At 30.1% G+C, this 12,973-nt stretch overlaps 1 protein-coding gene across 1 annotated transcript in view; it reads right to left on the bottom strand.

Annotated features, from left to right (window-relative positions):
- Positions 1–11,397, bottom strand: part of LOC129969222 (LHFPL tetraspan subfamily member 1 protein-like) — a 135,889-nt gene extending 124,492 nt beyond the window's left edge. The window contains exon 1 of the mRNA XM_056083678.1: positions 10,917–11,397. The gene's annotated coding sequence lies outside the window, so the exon portion shown is untranslated. The remainder of the gene's footprint in view (positions 1–10,916) is intronic.
- Between the last annotated feature and the right edge of the window lie 1,576 nt (positions 11,398–12,973).

Genomic DNA, 12,973 nt, shown 5'->3' with positions numbered 1-12,973 from the left:
GCAATTCACATGCTGTGACTTTGCGTTTTTTTAATACTAATATTCGACAAAAAAGGACGAGCCCTGTACTGATACTGCGTCTTCTCTAAGGCGGCTGCCTTCTTTGTTCGGCTTCTATAGAATCAAGCTTGCATAAAGGCTATTTTGGGACGGAACTATTGAGATTATGATAGACGTCTTTTGTGCCAGAACTCCCCTTTCTAACTTACTCACCATGACATCGGAGATATCTGACCTTCGATGGATTAGGCTAAAATATAGGATGATATTCCATATAATCGGGTTTCAAATCAACTGACCTTAAGTCTCAAAGTTTTTCCAAAAGCTCATTGCAACCCACCTTATCTTGAAGGAGGAAAAAATATGACGCCTCAGCAAGCATCGTGGTAATATACAATGTTAGATGATATGGATGGTTATACTAATCAAGCAACTGATATGTTGTGCAAATTAACTTGCAAGATATTTTTAAAGAAATGTACCCTCTCTACCCCTTAACAATAGTAGCAGATGATAAATTTATTTTGTCCTTTAATTATAGAAGCAAAAGGGAAAAAATTTTGAAGGGAACATTTGTTATTAGAAAATTAGATTAAATGAAACAATACATTAAAAGTATTACTTCTAATTTTTATTTTGAGTGTTCAATTAGTTCTTTTGGATTTTTCAATAATTCCTTACTCCGTTTCAAACTTGCAGGTAGGATCCCTTGGCTGTGAAGTTTTTTTTCCTACTTTTTTTCTGAAAGAAATGGTTTGATGGTACTCGAAACTCGTTTTATGGGATTTCTTTTTTACCAAGTTTGGAATAATGAAGATTTGTGAGTTATAATGGCATGAGAAGTATTATGGAACCTCTTCTACTGAGGTTATGTCTCAGTTTTCCACATTAAACTTTGCTTGCACTTGATACACTTGACAATATCTTCAAAAGCGTTTTTACAAATTCTTGATACGTTTATATTATTATACTTAAATTGTTTTGCGGCTAGCATAATTGCACATTTCCCTAACTCTGCGGCATTTTTTTTATACATCAAGAATTTGACAATCACAATTTGATATTGGCTTGAAACCTCACCTTTATTTTCATTTACATTTACAATGGATTGATATTTCACTGAAGTAAAACAACTGATTTCGCTCAACAGATGAAATTAGGTAAAAAAGAGAGCTATAATTCTTAATTATTAAGGTAATCGAAAAATTTAAAGACATATCAAAACAAATGGCGGATGTCATGGAGCATTGACATGGAGCACTGAGTTTGATGGAAAACTTCGCAATTTTGCGTTACAACATAATTTACTGTTCCATTTTCTAATAATTCTGGTTTAAATAATAAATTACTACTATCATCATGAGACATAAGGGGAGATTGAATTTTAAGAAATAATGAAATAGTGAAAAATTTTAATAGGAATTTCTTGTATTCTCATTATACAGTACACTCTCGAGTAGCCAGCCTAATGTGGCCGAAGGGCAGGCCGGATAGGCCGGAGTTCTATAAATTCATTTATTTGCCCACCGATACCAGAAGATAAAGTTTTTAATTCCAAAACTCACTGTAATAATACGTTATTTTCTCACTTCTGATTGAGTAGTGAGCCCTCCATTTATCACAAGCCACGTAGAATATGAACTTGACCCGATGAATCATAAAAGCAGTTGCCGGTAAAGTGTCGAGTTAAAATAGAAGGTTCTGAACTGGTAGTTTATATATGTTTATATAGTGCACTGCTCTTTTCAAGAAGATAGATTAGCGATAAAGTAAGTTAAAGGACATAAACTGTTCATATTTTAACACAAATTCTGTAATGCCCAACTTAAATGCAAGAAACATAAACAAGATATTAACGTAAATCATAGGCCTAATTCTTAAGAAAAATGACTCAAACTGATTTTATTTCTCGCTGATAAATGATTACACAGATACGAAAAGGTAACCCGACGATAAGAGTCGAAATTTACATTTTATGTTTTTAAAAAATCCTTAATAGATGACTTAATAGACGTCTTGCTTCCTCATAGTAAGGACGCCGGATAGTCGAGAACCGGATTCTCGGGAGTGTACTGTGTATTTTAACTACGCCAAGTTTATAAATCCCAAATTATTCAAATACCACTAACATTTTATGCATTCCATTACTAACAACATTTATTAAGAATCCTATCTTTCAAACACATCCAAACAATGGCTGCAGAAACGGCAATTTGTCTTGGAAAACAGCGAGGACCGCATTATCGGCTTGCTCGTCTCCATAAAGCTCAATTAGGGACATGGAAATCAGTATGCAGAATCAAAAAATAAAGCGAGCGAGGAGAAACATTTTTATAAAATCTCGCCCCGTAATGCTGCGTTGATGTCTCCAGAATTGCTTCCGTGGGCGAAAATTTGGCGCCGAGTCCGCGCTAATTTCTATCAATCAATCGTCGCCAAAAGCCACCGAGTTCGCTGACGTCAGCGAGCCTGAAAATGATGGATGCGAAAGTAACAACGTTGATAAAAACTGAGGAACGAGACCGCCTGAGGGATAGGATTTCGGATTCTTTGGAGGTAAATATTCCATCGGCGGTCGTTCTCAATGGCATTAAGAAGATGATTATTTTTACTTAGGGCGTGTTGATGAAATTCGGTTTTTGCGATATTGATTGAGGTTGCTGTAGATAAATAGCGCTGCTATCAACAAGCTTTTAATTTTAAAAACTGAATGTTCAAATTAAACATTGGTGTTTATGTTTCGATTTTATCATTTCATTCAATTCCACGGTGCTATTAAAGTTTTTGTCGTGCGTCTTCGAAAGACACACGAATTCATGTTCGATCGATAACAAAATGTGACGTTCCAAGAAATATTATTAGAAAAACTTAATGAAAATTGATATCCTTTCCAATGATTACAGAAAATCAACAAGGAGATCAGTTTTGAATCTTTAATTTTTGAAAGGTAAGCTTAGCCATGCTGACATCCTATTTCGAAGCATTGCAAAAACTACTTTGGGGCTAAAGCTTTGCAAAGCTACTTTCGAAGCATTGCAAAAACTTCTTCTATATAATTCTATTATGAGTTGAAGCGGTAAACACTTTAACGAGCATAAACTCCCAAATTAATTTTTAAGCCACAACAAAAACAAGGTGTTTTGCACAAGGAGAAATAACATTGAATAATCTTGTGTGTTAAGAACAAGGAAGCCTGCTTTTCTGAGGCCACACCTGACTCAACAATCTGAACAAGCGGAAAGTGGTCACCCCAAAACTTTCTAGCATACTCTGTAATAAAGTTGCCATGATAGAGAACACCTTGCATAGCATACAATATTTACGAAATTTACCTTTTGGCCGGAATTTAGCATTTTTACTGAATCTATCGTGCGATCCTCGGCGAAATATTTGGCGATTAATTCCTGGCATGCCCTCAAAAATCGAATTCGTGATTTAGAACACCTTTTTCTCAACGGATTGAAACAAAAATTTGGCACAAGGCTGTACTAGTAGTAAAAAAATCCCATACCAAAATTTAATATATTTGAGTCACTGAGTTCTTGAAATACAGATACAGTTCTGATAATAATATACATATAATAATATACTATATAATATAATATAATAATATAAATACAGTTGTGAAATACAGATCGACAGACAGTCATCCCGTTGTTGATATCTATATTATAGATGTTAAATGCGTATATAGTATTTTATCTATTTAACTATCTTCATTTTGTAATTATCGAACTGCCGGACATACGATCTTCCTCTGAACAGATTGTACTCAAAATTTGACAGGAAATCTGAAAAATTGATTTAAAGACCGAATACCGAATTTCAACCTGTCTAGCTCAATGCGTTTTTCTGTTATCATCTTCACAGACTGAAGGATATTTTTCAGAAGTGTTTTTTTTTTCGAACATGCAAGTTTAAAACGTGGAGATTCGTCAAAAACTCGAATTCGAATTTTTTGACGATTACTATACTTTCTCTTTTCTATGTATACGAGAAAATAAAAAGGGAATGAATCCCAAATGACCGTTTCCTTGAAAGGGGAAAAAAACTCCCTTTCTTTAATCATTATTTTTTTAAGTAAACCTTTAATTGATATTTTTTACATAAATGGTTTAGTAAGAAATTTTTGTTTCCTTTTAACACTTATTACTGATATTTTTAAGATGAAGGGCAAGTTCTGAGCTTTTGATTTACTAACATTCATTCCCTTCTTCAAACTGCTGATTCAATTCTGCTAGTTTCCAAACCTCTAAGACCTTCAAAAAGATTCAGAAGACTTATCGCTAAAATTGTACTTTGAAGTTTCCATTCCTTTGTATCTCTTTTTGTTGTCGCAGAAGATATGTAAATTTCATAGATCTTTTAAGTCATGGATCCAAAGTTTTCGAAAGGCTGGCATAACAAACATTTCCAATTTTAAAGGAGGAATTTGTTACGCATTTTTCGTTCAGAATAAAGAGAGAAAAATCGTAACTCAACACAGTAGAAGGCACACTGCAGTTACTTGTTGGGTTATTTCTCTATTATAAGATTAGGATTATGCATGAAATGATTTTGAATCCTAATCCTAATTTTTTTTTCAAATACACACATTATAGCTTAAATTCCCTTTGTTAAGTATTTATTTAAAATTAACTCACAGTACACACAGTGCACTTTTTTTTTTTTTTTACTTTCTCGCATATTTAGTATGGGGAAAGTATACTAACAGTCAAAAAATTCGAACTCGAGATCGACTTTTGGGTTCGATTGAAAAATCAAACTTCGACAAATCTCCATGTTCAGACCTATCTGAGACCTATCTTACAATGATGAAGTTCGTCCCAAAGCAGGTTCAATCCGAGACAATAATATGATAAATCAAATTCCGCTAAAAATCCGCATGTGTATCTGATGACCGTAAAATTATACAGAACTAGATATTTTCAGGTGATATTGGAAAGTAGGGTGTGGATTCAGTTGTTATAACCGTCAACTAACTAAACAACTAAAACAATGAGATTCGTTTCCAAAGTGGGATAATATTAGAAATTCCGTCGAAGGTGTATATCCTATTGGTCATTTTATATCTACCCTCAAGGACCAGGCATTTTCAAGTTTTTGTGACGTTAGGAGAATAGGACGATGGTTTACATGTTGCCCCCGTCATTTTGTCATCATTTTTAAAGTGGTGAAGTTCGTTCCCAAAGAAGGTCTAAAACGGAACATTAATATGACAATTTAAATTACACCGAATATCTGCACTATGTATGGATCTGATGCATGTGAAATCTACCATTAAAAATAAAAGTTCTCAAATATCAAAGGCTTTGAAGAGTATGGATGGAGTTGCAATTTAGCTTGTGTCATCAACATCCCTTCTAAAACGATGGAATTTGTCCCAAAAAACATCCAATGCAGGATAATAACCTGACAAAACAAATTATATGCACAAAAATTAAGTTAGATTACACTAAATGTATTTGTTGGGAAAATTTCATATTTTGAATCTTAATCAGAAGATGAGGACGATACATGATATGGATTCATAATATATCACTTCGAACGAGAAGATGAGAGAGGTTTAAGTGCTCTCCAGTTTCATGTTTAAGTTGAACATTTGATAACAGAAATTCTTTCCTTTAAATATCCGTGTTTATGACAACGTTCAAAGGAAGCGTAAACAAAGTTATCAGTACGACAACAATTATGAAAGAGAATCCGAAAAATAAAATATATTTAATCCATTCGGCTGCAGAATAGAGTATTCAATTCTTCCCATTACTTTGCCAACCAATTGTTTTTGTGAATGTACCAAAAGTAGAAAGGATTAAAATACGACTGGAAGATTAATTCATTTTAATACTTTTGCTGTTATTATTTTTTTACTCACTTTTTATTTATTACTAGCCGCTTTTGGCGTCTAGCTTGTTTCGCTTGAGTATTAACATTACTGGTTGTAAAACTATTAATATGGAATGCATCTATTTAAACTTTTATCGCCCTTTTTGATAAGATTGAAAAATATGAATATAAGAGTGTCGGTTTTCCATAATCTGCTTCACTTTCGAGCTAATTCACTGGAAAATTTTAAATCAAACGAATAATTTTTAAATCTTAATTTCAACACTGGCAAAAATAGCGATTGAATAGTTTCAGCCTGAATTAGTTTCATTTCATCATAACATAAAAATATTGCAGTCGATTAAAAGTGTCAAACTAAATTTAAAAAAAAAAAATTAATCCAAATTATAGAAAAAAATTATATGAAAATAAAATCGGTATAATCAAAAATAATTTTTGATTTTTAAGATAATATAAAAATGATAATTGTGAGGAAATATTTTCGGAAAATGGAGCTGAAAAAACACTTCAGTTTGATTCGCAGAACATAAGTATCAATCCTGAACAGAAACTTTAGATTTGTATTCTAAACATAAGTATCAATCCACAAACACGAAATCATCTTGATATATTACGAATATAGATAATTGAATTTACGAATATAAACACATGCATTCATTGCCTTTCTTATTTTCTTTTTCTTATTTACACTATACCTCCGGCGGGTGTTCTTTTCTTTCTTTATTACGAATTTTTTTTAATCTCATTTGAGCTTAGAAAAATAAAACAGCCTAATCAATCAAAAAGTTGAGAGATTAAACTGTTTACGTACTCAAGGGAAATTAATTAGATCATCTTCTAAAACAAGCAGACATGCTCGCATTTACAGGGATAGATTATGCGAGCAATGCTTTCATATTTTGAAAAGTGATTTTTTCCCGAGACAAGTTAGACAAGAGTCTTCATATAATTTACTTTCTGCTTATCCCCCCTTCTAAATTGATCAATCAATTATTCCAGTTAAATAATTTATATTTATTTGTTTTTCTGAAAACCTTTTATGACGTAGTTTCTTTTCTTGAAATTCTATTTGATTCTATTGAATTTGATTTGTTATTCTTCAAAACTAAATAAATAAATAAAAGATAAAAATAATAATAAAAAAACGAGCATAATCCATGCCAGTAACTTTAAAATCATGGCTTTTATCATTTTATATAATATAGAAATTGTAAGGCAGTACTTCTCTAATCCTTATTTTGTTATCAATGGCTGTTTTAAATTTGTTGAAGGATTGTATTTAATTGCAATATGACAAATGGATTTATACTAGTCAATGTATCTGGCGATTTTTGGGATTAAAATCTGTCATGTGAAATAATGTTAACATAAAATCTACTTTAGTATAAAATATTCTAATGCACATAAGCTTTTATGGTCTAAATTCATTATCATTCTTTATCGTCTGCATTTAATTAAAATGAGAATATCAATTGAAATAGACGACTTTTAAAAACAACCTGTAGATAAATTTCTCCATTAGTATTAATTATATTAGCTATGAAAGTTTGGTCCAGAATATTGTTGAATTATAAGAAAAGCGCTTCTTGTTTGAATTACTGATGTAAGCTTAGAATTAAGCATTTTCACACAGCTACTTTAAATTTTACTTACTACTTTTTTAAAGGGAGTGATATCTTTAAAAGTTTCTCTCTTCTATAAATGTACTTATCATTTATTTACTTATCATTCATGCCATTCATGAATAGTACTTACGAAAGAACGTATTAGAATGCTAACTTCAGCAATTTTTTGACAATTAATCACTAAAATGAGGATGTGTATTTTGGAAGCTTATTTTCCGCTCGAATAAAACCAATGCTAAACATAAAACTATAATTTAATGGTAGATGCAAGACATTGGTTCAGAATATGCGAAATTTCATACATCTGAGTCACTGCGTTTTTGAACTATCGCATTCACATGTTTGTGAAAGTAAGACTGACAGAAGGTCAAACACTTCGTGGCTTTCGTTCCAAATTTGATGCACATCTACTTTTTAGATGTTAACCTCCGCGTAAAAAATGTTATTCATCTAGATCTCGCCGTTTAATAATTATTGTGTTAACTCACATTCTGATACGGATAGACAGACTTTCTTTGAAGGAATTTCGTTCAAAATTTGACAGGAACCTCCACATTTGGTGTAAAGATCATTTTCCGAATTTCATCCGTCTATCTCAACGCGTTTTTGAGTTATCGTGTTCACAGACAGACAGACATATTTCCAAAAATGTATTTTTTGGACTCGAAAATGGTTAAAACAGAGATTCGTCAAAATCTCGAGTTTCAGTTTTTTGACGATTACAATATTTTCATTTCGTATGCGAGAAAGCTAAATTCTCTATTTGTCACCACATGGTTTTAAAATCTAGATGTCAAAAGATTAATAAATTAAAAGAGAAATTTAAAATTTTAGTGGTACAGTAGTTAAAACAGTAGAGAAGGCACAATTTTCATTAATTTCGTATTAATTAAATATTTAATAAATTTTGAGTTTTGTATAATAGTATTCTTTCTCATGTTTTATATATTAAGTGCTCAAAATTTGGCTAAATTCGGCCCATTTGCTTAGAAGGGGTTGTAGAATATACCTACATACACAGTCTTAATTATTTTAATTCCTATTAAGATTTGTAAAATGCGTGTTTGACAGTAACAAAGTTACGCGTGATGAAGCGAAGGTGAACTCACGATGGATTCGACGATGGAATACAGTTACGCATTATGGAATAATTTCACAATGCAATGTCATTCCCACCAAGTATCAGGCGCTGAATAGGATGCGTAATTTTTGAAAGTAATCAATTCAGAACTTTGTTGTCGTTATCTATCTAAAGTTAAAATTTACAGCTTCTCTTCTAGCCAAGCTTGGGTAGCATTAAAATATAGTATACTGATCTATTTTTTAAAAAAAAAATACACATTTTGAACTCTACCTCTATTATGGATTTTTGAAGGAAAATTTTTTACATTGTATTAATCAAAAACTAATTTTTTCATCGTATAAAATTTTAATCAGATTTTTAGCGAATTGAGATTGACTCAACATTACATAAAAAATATATGCTCATGGATTTATGAAATGGCCTTGAAATCTGTGGGGGCTTGTAAGAAACAACATAACTGCCTAGTTTAAAATTTGTTTTACGAAGACAAATCGTGAATTGTTTTTCTTCGAAGCTTAATATCGAATATTGAATACTTTATTAACAATAAAAGAAAAGATGGCAATTTTTATATGTAAAAGTTAAAAACATTGATATTGCCTTCAGTAAGATTTTAAAATTTTCGAAAAAATTGATTGAAAGCAAAATTACATCGTCACTATTTAAAAGATAGTTGCAAATGGCAATGGATTTAAGGTTTAAAAAATATATCCTTCAAATATCAAATATAAGCATTGTGAAAAATTTGCACGACTTATTGACAGATATTTAGTCATGGTATCAGTAGAGACAAAGTTAGATACCCAGTTCCAACAACGATTTTTCGTTTACGCGATCTTTTTTGCAAAGAAACATCCTCCATCAGTTGTGAAATTTGGGAAGGGAATGCCGGCTTCTTTTTCAAACCACTGTTTAAATTGGAGAAGGCTGTCCCAAAACTCGTTCAGTGATTACATAGTGGCGCTAATTTAGTTGAATTAATACAAATAAAAATTTATGATTGTAGTCCTAGAAATCAATTTAAAAAACACAATGGATGAAAAAGTACTGAACAATATATCTATTTCAAAAATGAAATAAAATAAAATCATATTTCTCAGTTTCCGATATCGGGTCATTTTTCAGGCTATGAGAGATAATAATAATCACTTAATCCTTTTCAGAAATGCAATTATTTGAATCGATATCTCAGGTCTTTTTGAATAAATAAAAGTTGAAATTAAAAATACTAAATGGTCTTTTATTGAAGTTGAGAATGTTCTTAATTAAAATAGGTACTGACAAAAGAATAAAAAGAATAAAACATCAAAATTACTGTGGATATATATTAAGAAATAAATGTGACATTTTATTTAAAATTAGCCGGATCAACTTTTTACTAGCATGGTGTTACTAAAATGAAAGACAACTAGATAACAACAATCATATAACAAGAATCGTTGTTTTGCTTCAGAAATATATCATTTTTCCAAACGAATCACTCAATTTTTTATTCGTTTAATCACAATTTTAATTATTTTGAAATTTTTTTTTCATTTAGAAATTATGAAATCCATGCAAAAAATAGACAAAATGAGAACATTTTAATTGCAAAACATCGCACATAGAATAGAAAAATGTTTCAAGATGAAGAATGCAGTCAATATGTAAAATTTTCCCCCGCTATCTATACGAAAAATGAATTATTAATAAAAAGTTCTACAATTTTTCTCAGCATAATCTTTTAAATTATCGAAATGAACAAACGAAAAGGTTAATCTTTCAAATAAAATCGTTTAATTTGTTCTCTAAACGAAAGTTTCCCAATGAAAGCTAAAAATATAATGTAGTGTATGCGTATTTTTAATACCTAAGTCATATTACAACACAGTTCATAAATTAATTAATTTTTTTTATTTGGCTACAAAATTTATCGTCTGCTATAGATCTAATAAGATTCCTGTTTGTTATGGAAATGCAGAATAGCGATGAACAGGGAATTTTTACTTATAAAGTAAGTGAAATTTTTTTTGAATAGTGCTATTTTTTTTTTCAATTTAAACTCAATATTTATTACTAAGTTGATATTAAAAATGACTTATACAAGAAAAACTTTCATAAAAAAGTCCATGATTGAAATTTATTATTTTATATCGAATTTATTCCGTGAAAAATTGTTTTAAAGGAATCAGTGACTCTAATAGCAAATCAATTATACAATTTTTGTTATAATTTGTTAGATATTATTGAACATTGGTACATCTATTTCAAAATTCGAACTCAATCCAATTTATAAAAACTTATTAAAATTAATATCAATCATGTTAGACAAATTAATGTTTTCAAAACACACACACAAAAAAAAATCAAAAACTACTTACATTAGCAGGAATAGGCATCAGATAAATCAATCATTACACCCGGAATGTCGAATTTCTGAATTTTGTTCTTTCTCATGTAAAAGTTCAAATGTTTTTATTGACTTCTGAAATGTTATTATTTATTTCAACACTTTCAATCCTTTCGTTAAGTAAAATTACTTACAGCCAGGCATTTTTTATTGTTTATAATTTACTTGTATTTCTGTGTTACCGCTTGTTGATTCTTAGAATGACGCGACAAATGAAGAGCTTGACTAGAGTTTTCATTGCATTTAGACGACCGAGTTGACACTCAATTGCAGAAACCGATTAGAAAACTGCAGGCGATTTTTCGCCCACTGATTCCAAATAACGATTTGGCAGCTGAGACATTTAATGGTTCATTGTTCCTTCCGAACGCGGAACACGTGCATTGCGAAATGCATCCGCTGATGGAGGGGGTGTTTTCGAACATCTTGCATTGTGCTTCTTCTTGAAGCAAACTAACCCTCCGTTATCCTCCCACCTCCAGATCCAGCCGGCGGCGAGACTGCCAGGAATGATTGGCGACATTTGGTGAGAAAAAGTCCCGCCAAATTACTGAGTGGGAGGACATTCATTTCGGTTATATTATTTTTCCTGAAATAAAAATTATTATTTTAGAAAAAGGAAGAGATTCAAATCATTATTGATTTTTTAAATTTAATTTTGTTGGATTTTGAGTGAATTTTGAACCAGATAAAATGTTAGGAATTTTACATTTATGATTTCCGAGTTTTAGTTAGATAAAAAAAATAAAATAGATCGTCATTTTAGAATTTATTGATAAAAATTTAATTGCAAGTTATTTTTTGAAGTTATTATTTGTAATATTTTAGGTAAAAATGTTTTGATAACTTATTAGAAATTATTTAATTTGAAATTTTTTTGCCATAAAATTACTAATTTTTAATAATTGCTGGTTTTTAAGAATTTTTTTGAATTATTATAGAATTTCATAAAGTCGTTCCAAAATATTTTTAAAAATGATCCGTAAAAAAGTTTTGCTGTTATTAAAACATCTATAAATAAATAAAGTAATTAATGCGTTTGAATTAGGTCGCTTATATTTATACAATTTTTAAATTTTTAATAACAGCTAACGTATATTTAAATAACTTTCCCTTAGATTAGGGTTTTATTTTTTCATAGTATTATTCTAACTAATCTTTCTAATTACATTTTTAAAAAAAATCGAAAAGTTATAAAAATTATTTTTAAATTTAAATTAGACTAAGTCTAATGAATTAAGATCAAAAGATATTAGTTCTCAAAGAGCCTGAAAAATGAAATATCATGTACCTTGAAATATACCGTTTGATAAACAGCGGAAAATTAGCGCCAAATAAGTGAACAATCGCCAATTCAAGTTATTCTTGAATCCTGGGAAATCGTTTTTGCAGGATTCAGTTCAGTTCCGCAGATGCTGTCGTAGATACAGGATGCATAAAAGCGAACGTCTTTCATATTTTCCTTCGTATTTTTTTTTATAAATTCACAAATACATGGTTTTGAATTATGAATAAATGCATTCAAAACCATGGAATTTCATCATAAAAATTAAACTGAGCCTTATGAAAACATTTTTCCATATTTTTTTATTTATATTTTTTTGAAATTAAATATCATTTCAAATGTTTTTTATTGCTGAAATAATTATATTAATTATATTGTGAAATTTAAAAAAGTGTCAACAGGTTTTTATTTGCTAAAATATTGAAAAATTCAATGCAGGGTAATGTCCTTAAATACTACAGATATTTTAAAACTGCATTTCCTGCATAACTGCAGTGTTAATGTTTATATTAATTAGAAAAAGAAACTCAGCAATTTTCAAAGGGAAAAAAAACACAATTTTGTTAGAAATGTGTTATATATATATCTCTTTCATAGATTATTATCATTAATAATTCATTAATTAAAACATAATCTATCACTTTTTGCATAGGTAGAAATATTATGCAGATCTGTTGATGTTTAAAATTATAGTTTTTTATATTTATGATACGAATTATACAAAGAGAAAGTTTTAAGCTCGA

This window comes from Argiope bruennichi, chromosome 5, assembly GCF_947563725.1.
Source record: "Argiope bruennichi chromosome 5, qqArgBrue1.1, whole genome shotgun sequence".
Lineage (NCBI taxonomy): Eukaryota > Metazoa > Arthropoda > Arachnida > Araneae > Araneidae > Argiope > Argiope bruennichi.
Note: the sequence above shows the minus strand (reverse complement) of the source record. Positions and strands in the feature narration are given on the sequence as shown.